At 42.1% G+C, this 13,669-nt stretch overlaps 1 long non-coding RNA gene across 1 annotated transcript in view; it reads right to left on the bottom strand.

Moving 5' to 3' along the window:
• Positions 1 to 12,331: 12,331 nt before the first annotated feature.
• Positions 12,332 to 13,669, bottom strand: part of LOC146207410 (uncharacterized) — a 2,293-nt gene continuing 955 nt past the window's right edge. Inside the window, exon 3 of the long non-coding RNA XR_014703345.1 lies at positions 12,332 to 12,965. This is a non-coding gene — a long non-coding RNA (uncharacterized LOC146207410). The remainder of the gene's footprint in view (positions 12,966 to 13,669) is intronic.

Genomic DNA, 13,669 nt, shown 5'->3' on the forward strand with positions numbered 1-13,669 from the left:
AGGCGAGTGGACAACTTCGCCCGCCTGGGTTTTATTTATCATCGGCATAGCGCACAGCCAATAAAATAATCAACAGACGAGGAAGAGTAGATTACAAAAAAATAGGAAGTGCAAGGAGAGAGGAGTGGCACGAAAGAAAAAGCCTTCACCTCGCTCTCCGACGAACGCATGTCATGCAAAACGGGTAAATTGAAGCAGCATACACAATGTATTCAGTTGAAAATAAACAGCAAGAGGCGCATTCTAATCATTTTATCTGGCATAACCACAGTTAACTGCGCCACAAGTCGGACGGAACGCGAACACTTGTTGGCTACGTGCACTCACAGTGCGTGCTCCTGGTGGGCTTAGAGTAGCGACACTAGTGGTCAGGTAATGGATGAACAGTGGACTGTTTCTTATCGTGATACGTCTGCCCTAGGTGGTACATACGTGGCCAACACATTCAAATTCAAACAAGGATAAGTATGCGGCTGAATACGATTTCGGTGAGATATATAGTAAACGATTGCTTTAGAAAAAGAAAAAGAAAACAAATGTCAGTGCACCAATGCTGCAGAGATCTTAGCAGATGAATAGTTTAGGTTCGCACAAGTTTGTGTGGAGCATATTACGACTTCAAGAACCCAAGGTAAAAAGATTACGTAGCGTTCTTTGTTTGTATACTTAACAATAAAGATGACCCAAGATAGACCTTGCAAAATCTACAGTATTCTATACTGAGAATATTGCGGCGCCTATTTCTCGCATACACCGATATTATTTACTTCATGCTTGTGTGGCTGTAACAGGAAAAAAATACCACGAAATGGTCTTTACTGAAACTCGTATTAGACATCAGATATTAAGTTTGCTTATTTTGAAAACAACAGTGAAATTGGAAATTCTATTTACAGATTTTAACGAAGACTAAGGATTAATTGGACATGATGAAATCATATCTTTTTGTAACAGAAGGAAGAAACGAAAATCTGACGGTACAGCAAATCTTTTGTCTTCTTTGATCGCCGTTCATATAATACTAGTTTTCATGCGTTTATAGCTTACATTCATATGAATCAGCAGAAGAGAGAATTCATACGAAAGAACCGAGATTATCTCCTCGGATTCCGAGACCGCTTTACGGGAGGCAAACAATGTACTTTGTTCAGGCTTGCTGTGCGAGCACAAGTGAGAATACTAAGAGTCATGCCAGATGCGGTTGTGAAGACAGAAGTGAAGGCATTCAAAGTGGGTTCTTTAAGCCTTTGGGGTGGGATTTGTCTTATGCCGGGCTGTGAAGAATGTTTGGTTAAAAATCCACTCGAGACCGTACTTGTGTTTTGTAACGCCGAGAGGCATGTTCTTTGGTGCGTGGGTACTACGAATTTTATTTTAGTTTTTCTTAAATGTTTCGCCAAATTACGTAGCTTGTTGCTTAAACTCGCATTAAATTTATTGAACCTGCGTGGGCCTGAAACGTTCTTTGAAAAAAAAAAAACAACAAAAAAACAAAAACAAAAAACAAAAAAACAAAAACTGCTGACATTTTGTTCATGGCCAAGTTTCATCTATTCTATTGATGAAAATCATGCGCAGCTACTATCTTACTGTTCCAACTTTGTTTTACTGACACTTAATTGGAGGGCGTCCAAAATGAATGATGTTTAATAACCGAAAGGTTCAAAAAGAAGCTGAAGTGCTTTTAGCCTTTCAAGAAAGCCCAAGCTAAAATGGGATAAAATATTAGCATACAGAACTTAGGAAAAGGATGACTCACAAGACGGAGGAAACGCGAATTCTAGTCTTTTTATTCTTTTAGGCGTGGTTGTAATCGTAAATGATGTCAACTAGTGGTATGGACGGCATAATTTCATAAATTCAATGTAAAAAAAAATTCTGTTGTGAAATACGCAGTTGGATGAGTTTCATGCATGTTAATAGAAAGAAGGTAAGGTAAGGTGAACCGTTGCAAAGTGGACACCTCAACCGTGCCTAGAGGGAAGGAATGAAAATGGGAGCAGTAGATGAAGAGAAAATGAAGGGTTGTGGTGAACGGTATAGAATAATTTGGATAACCTGGGGTTCTTTAACGTGTCATTTCAGATCTACATTGCTTTAGCCAGCCATATTGTCGATCTTGCGTCTTCGGTCGCTGCCAAATAACGCCCTGCGAGCTTTGATTTCGGCCGCGTTGCCCATCTTTTGTTCGCTTAAAAGTTTTCTCACCTGAAGTGAGGGTGTCATCGCGCCTGCTGTCAAAGGTGTGCGCCTCGAAGAAGAGTGAACATCTGCGTGCCTTTATACCTCCATTACGTAGACATTAAGATTAATGCCTGCGCAAAAATATTTCGCTTATTTTATCTGCAAGTTGCATTCATATGACCCTTTTAGTTTGCAAAATTTTAATATACTCCACTTGCTCACCACTTCCACTTCCTCAATGCCTTCCACTTCCAGTTCTCCACTTCCACTTGCTCAATGCCAGCATGGTACACCAGATAAGAATATCTTCACTTGCCATTTAAGAGGTATTAAGAAATCGTTCACAAGAAGCTGAGCACAAACGTAGCAGCATCTCAGGAAGGTTCATTCGGATCGTGCTTTCTATTTTTTGTTGCATGCAAGAACACTCCAACCTTCAAATAACAAGAAGTACTTATACAAATCTAGAATACTCGTTCAGTGTAATGCCGCAGTCTGCAACTCCTCTGAGACATCCTCGCTGCCTGTGCTCGAAATCATCCTTTGATAGCAGGAGCACCATGTTTGAATGTCATCACTTTTTCGCACTACTGCAGCTTAACAAACTATTACTAACAGTCAATAACGCTAACCCGGAAGTAGAAGAGAACACCCTATGGACAGCTCTCTGCCAAATAGCTCTCTTCTGAAAACTAAAGAAAACTGAAGAAACATAGTATATTCCTCGTTAGCCACCAACATTATCGTCGTTCCACGAATTCAACTCGCCGAATTGCCGGTAGTGCCCAGTGATGTTAGGAGGCGTGACAAGTGTGAGGAAGAAAAAAAAAAGAAGAAAAGCGCGCAGGTGACTGGTCATAACTGTTTTGACAGCAGCTGAAAGGACTCGGGAATCCGCGTACTTGAAAAGATTACGCTGTGTGCAGGCACTCACTGCAAGAGCGCGCAATATATTGCAGTGTCCGAAATCTCTGCACTGCCGGCACTCTTCCACTGCAGCTGGCGCCAAGGAACAATAACAATAAATGTTTTTTTTTTTCCTTTCACGCTGACATTGCGATCTTAAAAGAAAGAGTGAGAGGGAGAAATAAGCTTGTTCTGCATGGAGGAAGGGTGTCAGCGTGCCGTTCATTTCTCCACGCTCATTTTGTCTGACAGCCAACCACGCCGGAAACACTTCGGCGACTGCGAAAACTTCATTTGTCAGGGCAAAGTACCGTTTCCTGACGAACACTCAGTGCAGCATTTTGTGCGGAATCACTGAGTGAAGGTGTTTTTCTTGGAACAATGTTGGTACGAAAGCCAGCGCCCAAAACAGCGCCCGAGAGAACAGGACACGAGAAAACAGTATACGTCAAAACAGACACAAAAAACAATGCAGCCACAAAACAGCACATGAAAAGAAAGATCAGCATGTCGGCAAAATAATGCCCAGAAAAAGCAGAAAGACGACAAGACAACGCAGCACGGTATGGTGCAGCGATGCGGGAGTGGTGAATTTTAGTCATAAGCGTTAACGATGAAGAACAACCCATGTGACATGGTAGCGCCATTCGGAGTTAGAGATTGCTGTTATCATTTCGCCGTGCCGAAAAAAAAAAGCCTCTAGGAGATTTCAAAAGCTTGTTTTTAACCTTTGATGTTTTAAGATCTCATGCAAAAAAAAAAAAAAAGAGATGATAGTAAAAAAAAAATAACAAGATAATGAACTTACCCTCGGGATATTTATAGACTACAGTAAGGCCTTTGAGTACTTAAACCATAGTTTATTGTCAAGTAAACTTCACACATATGGAATTCGTGGCTTGACACTTTCACTGTTTGAGTCATACCCAAGTGGTCGAAATTACTCTGTAGCCCTCCACTACGGCTCCTCTTCCTCTTTTTCCACTTTCACTCCCACCTTCTTTCCTACCCTCAAAGACACTGGCTGCTTGCGATTACATTTCTCCCTTCTCAGCTGAAGAGTTAATGCTGGCGCACGTCAGATCATCTGTTGCCCACGGCGGGGTGAATGAAAGTAGAGAATCCTTTTGGCCTGGACAGTGTCGCTACTAAAATTAAAAGCTGGCTACTGCCAGCGCCAAGGAGAAGGACTATGAACATAAGCAGAATGAAAAGATTTAAGTAACAGACTTGTGATAAGATCCAATGGCCTGGTAGCTAATACAACGTTAAGGTATTGAACGGTGTTGTCTTAAAATAATAAAATAAGTATTAGATACAAGAAAAAACGGCAAAAAGAGTGAAAATTGCTGCTTCCGTTGTCTGCATATATATATATATATATATATATATAAAGACAATTAAAGGGATTGCGGAAACTACAAACCGCTATCTCTCATATCTACACTTGCATACATTTCGGGAAAACATATTCACCTTTCATGCAGGTGTGTTACGAAAAATATTCCTGAAATAACCCAACACATTACGGCTACACAAGAGAAAGAAGCACAACTGGAGTTTTTAGAAATTTTAGATTAAACCAATTGCACAATTGGAAATAATCACGATATACGGACAGAAACGTTTGATACTAATGTCTACGAACCAGTGTTACAAAATTATGACATTCAAGTTCTGAAGTACAGTTCCATTGGCTTTCTGGGCTATTTTATAAATAAAGCACAGTTTGTTGGATTGAGACCAAATATATAGAAATATATATAGAAATTTATAAAAACTTATAGAATTCGCATTTCCGCAGGGAGCTACACTGTTGCCATTGATATTCAATATTTAGATATAATTATGAAGTTTTGATATTAGCATCAATAACATCCCAATACGCAGGAGATGGTCCAATAATTCTAGATTTGCACCGTCGCTCTAGTCATCTCAGGTTTCTGCTCAGGACGTAATCTTTTTCAGAAAGACACATTCCAGGTAATGAACTGGCTGGTACACATATCAATATTTGAAATACACAATAACCAAACCTTATATTCTTTAAACACCCTCACAAACTAAATGTCATAATTGAGACCCCTCTTCCACACTCCTTATTGTAGTCCTTGCATTTGTCCTTTTCCGGTCAATTTGTGCAGTTAGCAGCGGGCTGTCCTGAGGTGAAATTATTTGAAATAAAACATCTCACTGGCGCAAGTGAATTTCAAACCAAGGCCGTCGCGAACAGAGCAGATTCGCTGGCCACTGCATTAGACAACCACGCCATCACCGCTTCACGAATATCCTTCAGAACGCTCAGCTTTCTATTAGATTTGGACATTAAATCGTTACTATTTTTCCTTCATTAAGTAGAGAAAATGATAATAATAATATTAATAATAATAACAACTTTATTTACCATCAACGCTTATAATAAGTATTATAAAAGCTGCCTTACGGGAGCTTGACAAGGCCTCAAGCTCCCCACTTTGGCAATGGTACATCAGCGGTCACATCATCACAGTTGCTAAAAACATTTGGGAAGCAAATATTCAATGTATTATAAATATTAGCGGGCAGAAATAAAAAAAGCAAACAAACAAAAACACAACACTGCCTGATGCATACAATTCATTGTTTTGGATTAAGGAATACGGGAAATAAATACATACCACAAGCAATACATTCACAGCAATGCATAGCACAGAAATAGATAGCGGAAGCATATGAAAGAGACAAAAACCGTTGGCAGAAATGTTCACATCTGAAAGCAATTAAAAAAAAAAAAAGAGCAAAGTTTGCTGAGCAGCCTCTAACTCGCCAGACGTTCCATTCTGTTTATACAATAAATCATCACCTTGTTGCTTTAACTAATAAAAAAGAGCAGAAATTCTAACCGACGCTGCCGTATGGGTTGTTTTTAATTCTTCGCAGTTCAGTTCAGTTCAGTTCAGGCGTTCAGTCGTGTCCGACTCTTCGTGACCCTATGGACCATGTCACGCCACGCTTTCCGGTCTCTCACTATCTTCTTAACATCACATAGCTTCATCTGCAATAATGCCTCGAGAATGCCATCTAACCATCGCGTTCGCTGCCTACCCCTTCTCCGGCGACCCTCAACCTTTCCCAACATCAAATCTTTCTCCAGCGACTCCTCTCTTCTCATCAGATGACCAATATATATATATATATATATATATATATATATATATATATATATATATATATATATATATATATATATATATATATATATATATATATAAAGGAAATTAAAGGGATTGCGGAAACTACAAACCGCTATCTCTCATATCTACACTTGCATACATTTCGGGAAAACACATTCACCTTTCATGCAGGTGTGTTACGAAAAATATTCCTGAAATAACCCAACACATTACGGCTACACAAGAGAAAGAAGCACAACTGGAGTTGCAGTTACGACTATGGTAACTCACCGCTCCCATAGAGTTGCACCGTATTGCGCTGCGTTGTTTTGTCGTCTTGCTGTTTTTGCGCATGCGGTTTTTTTCGCCGTGATGTTTTTTTTTCATGCGCTGTTTGTTTGCTGTCCTGTTATTTTCGGTATACTGTTTTGACGGATGCTGTTTTTACGCGTGCTGTTTTGTCATTGCGCTGTCGTTTGCGTCATTTTCAATGAACGCTATTTGCCATGCGTTATTTATTTAGAAATATAGATACGATGGACTGAACACTCGACAGTAATACAGCAAGCGGCGGAAAGGCAGCAAAAAAAGAAAAAGAAGAAAGAAAAAAGAACTAATGTGGAGAAAACAAAAAAGCTGGCTGGCTGGACAGTTATTGCTGTGTAACCCGAGATTCAGATACATCTATGAGAGTATTTTCATGCAATCATCATCAGAACTATTGTCACTATTGGCCTGGCTCCGCCAGTTGCAAAGCAATGCCTCCCTTATCTTTCCAATTAACCTGACCCTGCACTATATAGCCTGCGGCCGCCTTATCTTCACAGCATTCCCAATCTCATCAGCCTACTTCACTTTCTGCCGTCCCGGCAGCGCTCGCTTTTTCTTGGCAGCCACGGCGTTTCCGTTAATGAGCATCCATTATCTTCCCTTTTGATTACACGCACTGCCCGCGCTCATTTAGTCTTGAGTGCGAGTAGAATGGCCATTAACTCGCTTTCATTTCCGGACCCAATCTGGTCGCTTCCTTGCTCTGAAGGTGGCAATTTTCATTTCGTGGACCTCATTTTAACGTGAGCCCCGCCGCGGCGCCTCTCTCCTTTCTTTTGTTTCAGGACCATCAAGTGCAGCATGGTGCAGTTACCTTTTGTAGATTATATATAATGTTTAAGCATGATGTCGGGTTCACTGAATTCTGGTAAAGTCTGATAATTGTTTGTGAATATGTGCTTGGCTCTACTCGTTTACGTTCTGGGCACCTCGTCCAAAGCGGGTATAACATGGCTTCTTCAAGAGGAGTAATTGATTAGCTGGTTTCTCATAGACCAATGATTATGACGATCTGTCACAATCCTGAAATTGATGAAAAAATTGATGAAAAAAAAAACAATACTACCCATATCTGGCCTAACCGAAAACAGAGCGATACACTTATTATGCAAGAAGTTGCGCGTTATTTAATCATTTAACAGTATAGATTCATGTGGCGAGGTTAGCCCGCTGGAGTTGAAGCTAATGGCCCATAGCACGCTGAAGGTTGAGAGAACTTTCCTTTCATGAGGCCCTGAGAAGACCTACTGCATTGACACAGACAATGCAATGCGCCATGATGTTAGCAATGAACACATGCGGAGGTCGAGGGAAGGATGTAAACCACGCATGCCGTTTCACCATAAAAACAGCGCTAAGACTGAAAAAGAAGACACGCAAACAAATGTGCATCTTGTGTTTGTGTGTTCTTCATTTTTTTATTCATGTTAAGAAACCATTAGTGCGCTAGGTACTGAAATGTGGCCCGCAGTGGTTATTGAGTGAGTAGGGGGTGCTCGACTGCTGATCCCGAGGACACAGGTTCGATGCCTGCCATAGCGGCCGCATTTCGATGAATGTGTAACGCAATACATGTGTGCATACTCTGCATTGTAAGTTCACATTAAAGATGGAGATGTGACTAAGTTATCAGGAACCCTCCAATCCGGCGTCGCTCATAGCCGCCGTCGCTCTGGAACGTTAAAAGCTATAAACAAAACCACACTAAACCAAACTCTCTTTGGGCTGAAACTTTTTCGCGGCACTCTTTGTCAATGAAAGCGGTTGAACTTAAATTGCGGACAACGCGACATGCTAAAATTTTACAGCGTTATGCATACATGAATATTGTTTAGTCTGCTACTAGTGCTATGACAAAAAACATCCCTCCACTATCGGTGCTAGTACTGGTGCTGCTGCTGCTACTACTACTACTAACGCTACGACCACCACCACCACTATTCTACTACAACAACAACAGCAACAACAACAACAACAACAACAACAACAACAACAACAACAACAACAACAACAACTACTACTACTACTACTACTACTACTACTACTACTACTACTACTACTACTACTACTACTGCTACTACTACTCCTCCTCCTCCTCCTCCTACTACTACTACTACTACTACTACTATTACTACTACTACTACTACTGCTACTGCTACTATAGTAATACTACTGGATGGTTTGGTTTGTAGAGTTCAATGTCACAAAGCGAATTCAGGAAATTTCGACCACCTTGGATTCTTTAACGTGCACTGACATCGCACAGCACACGAATATCATTCCGTTCCGCGTCTATCGAAACGCAACCGCAGGCGGTCGGGATCGAACGGGTACTCCTGCACAGTAATAGCTACGGCATCTTGCCACTGCATCACACCACCGCGGCGCGGCAACTACTACTACTACTACTACTACTACTACTACTACTACTACTACTACTACTACTACTACTACTACTACTACTACTACTACTACTACCACCACCACCACTACTACTGCTGCTGCTGCTGCTGCTACTGCTACTACTACTACTACTACTACTATTACTACTACTACTACCACTACTACTAATAATAATACCATCACACTACGGCTACTACTAGTACTACTATTACCACCACTACTGGTGCTACTACTACTACTACTACTACTACTACTGGTGCTACTACTACAACTACAACAACTACTACTACTACTACTAGAACTACTACTACTACTACTACTACTACTACTACTACTACTAATACTAATACTACCACAATTGCTACCACTACAACTATTATTACTACTACTACTACTACTACTACTACTACTACTACTACTACTACTACTACTACTACTACTACTGCTACTACTACTATTACTACTACTGCTACTACTACTAATACTACTTTTGAAGCAATTGTAGCCGTCTGCATACATTCGCACAACTCCTAGCTCTTGAAGTCAAGTCCAGCTTTTGTGGATGTGCTTATTCACACATGCAAGACAAAAAGGACGCGGTTAATTGGAGGGGTATCGAGAGACCGTTGACCTGCAATGGGCGTAGTAAGGCTGTTGATGACAAGTATGCAAGCATCAACTCTCAGATGAATCTAGAGGGAAGTTAAAGGTTTAGCAAACGCATCATGACAACCAACTCTTGTAGTTATTGGGACTTTGGCGAGCGTGGAATGCTGTCCCGGAGTCACCGCTTATGCAGCTGATCTTCATTATTGGGGCGGAACTTTGCTGACCTTCGCTGAGGATGACGCTCAAGATCTACGCGTAATGCCTGATTGCGCTGTTTTGTTCCAGTAAGCTTGATCTGCCGGCATCCAGCGGTTACCCTGAAAACCATTGACAATGCGAGCTTGTACAGTGTCGGGTGTCGGGTGTCTGGAGCCAGCGTGTCGCCGACGAACATGTGCCGAGTATAAGCGCAGTGAGGAGTGCCGGCGGCACCCCTCACAAGGCGCATGCAGGAGTGCCAACACAGTCATGGCGGGCTAGCTGCCTTTGTTTTATAAATGCTCGCAGCACACAATAAATATTTTCGTAATTTCATAAAGTAGAGCTCTTCGTTATCACTGGTGCCAGTTACCTCCTTGAGTGACGCAACTACATCCTGAAGTACATTGTGCAAGGGTATGTTTGTTTGAATTTTACTAAGTGCATCAGCTTGCAGATAGAGAAATACGAGTGTTTGGCTGCGGCAGTAGTGATAGGTTCTCAGGGGGGGAATTCTATAACGCTCTCAATTTCGCTCTCAAGTTGTAGAGCGTGACGTCAAATTGACGCGGCTTTCACGTGACCTTAAGACGTCAATCGTGACGGATTACGGAATCGACCAATTGCCAGCGACTCGTAGCATGACTCCGCCCCTGAGGTCCCCGTTCCGCGGTCGTGCCTACTGCTACACATTTGTCGCAACGCTAGCCGAGGCCGACGAGGGACCGTCTCCTAAGTTTTTATGAAACGGCGCAGTTAATACGCAGTAAATAAAATTAATAAATATTTATTCTGCTGAAGAACTGTATTTACAACTAACTAACATGAAGCATAAGGAGATACGTTTTATGCTTCGCAATTAAATTTGCTCTTTAGTAACTTTTTGTCTCCGCGAGGGCACGCTGACGGTGTCAAAGAGGGCACATGGCGGCTTGCCAGAAAACAGCTGATTCCTCGGCTAGTTGCTATTTTCCGTGCGTCGCCTGAAATCGAGGTCCTGTGCGGATGTCGTGAGCAGCTGGAAAAATCCGATTGAAAACAATGAAGGCTACGAACCTGCAGTGATCAGCGTGGTGAAAGCGTTGGGCATGAAAATCGACGAAGTCATCAGCTTACTGAAGAGTGTCAGCGTTGTCAAACAGTGTTTACTATCGATGGCAAGAGCGACGAGTGGGAGGTATGTGGTCTGCTGTTCTGTTTGTTTAAAAGAAAATACAAGAAGATCATGAAGGCTACATTACTGTGTTTGCCGACAGAGGAACGTTTGCACTTGCAGTAAGGCAGGTGGCAGCTACTATGCTAGAGTTAGCAATTGCAGTGCGGGAAACGAGATCCGACACACGACCCTCCACTACGGACTCCTCATGCAAGCCACGGTGACAGTCACTCCTGTGCTTCGCAGCCAGTTGACTTCGGCCACATCGGGCTCCGTTCCCGATATTCCGTTGATGTTTTGATGTTGATTGTTTAGTCTCTATAAGGTACACAAACTGTGATATTAATGCTTCCTTTGGTGTGTTCAGAGAAATAAAATACTTCATTCAGAAATTTGATATAGTGACCGAGGAGAGGACGAGCTTGTTCAGCCAGGTCTGGACAGGGATGTGCAGTATGTTGTATTTCGCGCAGCAGGTTGTGTTTGTTAGTGGCACATTGTTGAACGGTATCCCCCCCCCCCCCCCCCCTTTTCGACGGGAAAGACAAACACATCACGCAAGCTTGGTGCGCGATGCCGGAGGCGAGCTGGTGAATCTGCTAAATTTCCCTAGTCTTATAAACAAGAGGCCCACCAGTGAGGTGTGCAGATTACCTCGAAGGCGAAGAATGTGTGCTAGTTTTGAAGTGTCATCATGGAGTGTGTGCAGTGTTTCAAAAAGATGTTCATTTTACACACATTCCTCATTCTATTACCTTTCCATGTTGTGTGCATTATGTACAAACCATTTCAATTGAAAAGCCAGTTTGCACAAAAAATGCTTTTTCTGATTATTTGGTGAAAACAACTTGGAAAATAAATTCCAAGGTCAAAAGTAGGTGACAATTAAGTAAAGAGGTGCTTATCACATGGTTATGGTGTATGAAAGAGCGCTGAACACGGGTTGAGGGGAGCCTCAGTTTGAAAGCCGAGCCCACATTTCGATTTTGGTTGGTTGGTTGGTTTGTGGGGTTTAACGTCCCAAAGCAACTCAGGCTATGAGAGACGCCGTAGTGAGGACTCCGGAAATTTCGACCACCTGGGGTTCTTTAACGTGCACTGACATCGCACAGCACACGGGCGTCTTGCTTTTCGCCTCCATTGAAAAGCTGCCGCCGAGGCATTTTGGCTAGCAAACCAAGGTTCCTCCTCAACCCTTGTTTAGTGCTGTTTTGTATTGAGTAGCCATCTTATTTCCCTCGTTCTACCATGTTTATGGTGAAAAATATTTTTGAACGCTGATGTCTTAGCTGCCTCTACTGTCTTAAAGCTGCTCAGCAGTCCCCTTGCAGTTTTACACGTTTTATTAGTGTACATAACATCTGCTCACAAATTGCCTTAATAATGTATGTGTGATGCTTATTTTATTTTCACTAGAATTTTGTAATCATTCAGCAATCATTGTGGGCACTGCAGCCTAGTATTTGTACACCATTCTCCTAACAGCTGTTACAGCATTTAGCACTGCGAGCAAGATCTCTAGTAGTATACCATCCAGCTGGCATTTTTACTTCTGATATGTAAGCGTTTTGCACACTGCACCATGCATACAGTACCTATTTGTATAGGTAGCTTCAATATGTTGAAAGGGAGCGGCTTCTTTGAGCCCGATAATTATTCTGCAATATACGTGTCAATGTTGTATGGTCATTGTACATCAAGGTAAGTGTGCTGGTATGTATGATGTCTCTTTCTCAATAAAAACACTCGAGTGAAATACAGCGGCCAAGAAATAAGTGCTTCTACTGAGTATATGTGGCAGTAAAAAATCTTTGGTGCCATTTTCTGATTCCAATAAGCGTCATGGATATTTATTACCTTGCTGTAACGCTACGCTTTTCGGTTTAAGTATGTTTACCACACAGCTAGTGACCACAGCCAACTGTGCCAGGCTGCAAGGTGATAGCAGAGAAGGGACAGCAAGTTGGGTCTGGGATGACTTGGCATTGGTGTAAGCAGCCATGACTCCAGTGGGTAGTCACTGTCTCCTGCATAACCAAACAATGACATCCACTTAAGTCCGCCTTTTGCATGTTCTAGTATACAATCAAAGATCCATACCAACTAGCCCGCAGTGAGGTGGTAAACATTCACAGGAATGTTGGCAACGTGTCACAGGGCTGTCCAAGCAAGCATCATTGTAAGGATAGCCTTGTAGCTTTACAGTGATATAAACAAAAATGTGTTAAGATTACCTGCACAACACAAGCGCTACGGTTTCTTAGGCAGTAAAGAGATTTCAAACATTGAATATTTGGTTCCTGGTGCCATAACACTAAATTTGTACATTAACAAGCATTCATATGCATAACTATAGTCCGTCTTATGCATGCAGCTTCAGCGAATTCAGACAATCGATCACTCGCCGAAATACAAGTCAGCTTCTCTGTAAGGCTCGTAATCCAACCAAAGGGTCTCGTTGTCACACAACAGACTTCTAGTTCTTGCTGAAATGAAAAGAAGCAGGCGCTTTTTGCAGCGTACTCACACTTTCGAGTAGCGAACGTGTCGTAGGGAGGGAGCGTAACGAATGGGGGCAAGGCACTACAATCCCTAGTCCCTTCGTTCTGTATTTTGAGGTATATACAGGTATTGAACTTTCGTCAGGTGTCGCTGGGTAATCTCGAAGACAACAGCTGGAAAGAAAAGAGATCTTTCCTCTGTTCGTTTTTTAACATTGCGAGGGGGAACG

This window comes from Amblyomma maculatum, chromosome 1 (assembly GCF_055883805.1).
Source record: "Amblyomma maculatum isolate TAMU_Amacu chromosome 1, ASM5588380v1, whole genome shotgun sequence".
NCBI classification, from domain to species: domain Eukaryota; kingdom Metazoa; phylum Arthropoda; class Arachnida; order Ixodida; family Ixodidae; genus Amblyomma; species Amblyomma maculatum.